The following is a 913-nucleotide window of genomic DNA, read 5'->3' as shown; positions in this document are numbered from 1 at the left end:
AGCTGTCAAGTGAGGGAGTGAAAAATTGGCTGCTTCTATACACAGACTCAATTTTGGTTCCGCCTCATTTGAGTCATCAGTTCTTCCACTTCCAGTGCCAATTAGAAGGCTTTTTTTTTTGTTACCGCACAGCTCTAGCACCTCGGTCACTCACAGCTGGAAACTGGCTCCCCAGTGTTCTGGTTGTTAGATTTGAACCAGGCCAAGTACTGTCTGGTACATGTTTTGTTTTACTCACCAGGAAAAGCAAACCCAAGCATGTTCTAAGGACTAAGGACTAGCCTCATTGGCCAGGCTCCCATTATATGACAATTCTATGATCCTTCTCTCCTACTTCATTTCCTGGTCTTTCTAATTGTGATGGATATGTAAATGTGATTACTAGAATAACAAGATCGTATTTACCCAGAGAGTGAATTGTGAATTGTGTCATAACTCTTACTATTTTTATGCCTTGTCCAAGACACTGTATCAGTCCTATTTTGAATCAGAGTATCTCTTAGCACCATAGAGAAATAAGTATAGCTGAAATGTGAGGGTGGAAAAGATGGGGTGCTGTTGTTTTTATTAAATTTCATGTTGTTTACACTTTGGTGATGGCTGTAATCAGCCAACATAATTAAACAGAAGGGAATAATTTGCATTGCTTGTATTGATCTTTTGATCCAGGTTCTTAACTTGGGGTACATGGACACCCATAGATTACATGGAGTCCAAGAACTTGGATGAAAAAAAATCACATTTTTGTTTTAGTGTAACTGATTTCTCTTGTAACCTTATATATATTAGTTTATGCATTTAAAAATCTGAGTCTATAGGCTTCACCAGACTGCCAAAGGGATCTATGACAGGCAAAAACATTGGAGAACCCTTGATTTAGAAACTAGCTCTCCTAATTCAGTCATGGTTGTGA

This window comes from Vombatus ursinus, unplaced genomic scaffold (genome assembly GCF_900497805.2).
Source record: "Vombatus ursinus unplaced genomic scaffold, bare-nosed wombat genome assembly UNPS02014812.1, whole genome shotgun sequence".
Lineage (NCBI taxonomy): Eukaryota > Metazoa > Chordata > Mammalia > Diprotodontia > Vombatidae > Vombatus > Vombatus ursinus.
This window is presented reverse-complemented; position numbering follows the sequence as displayed.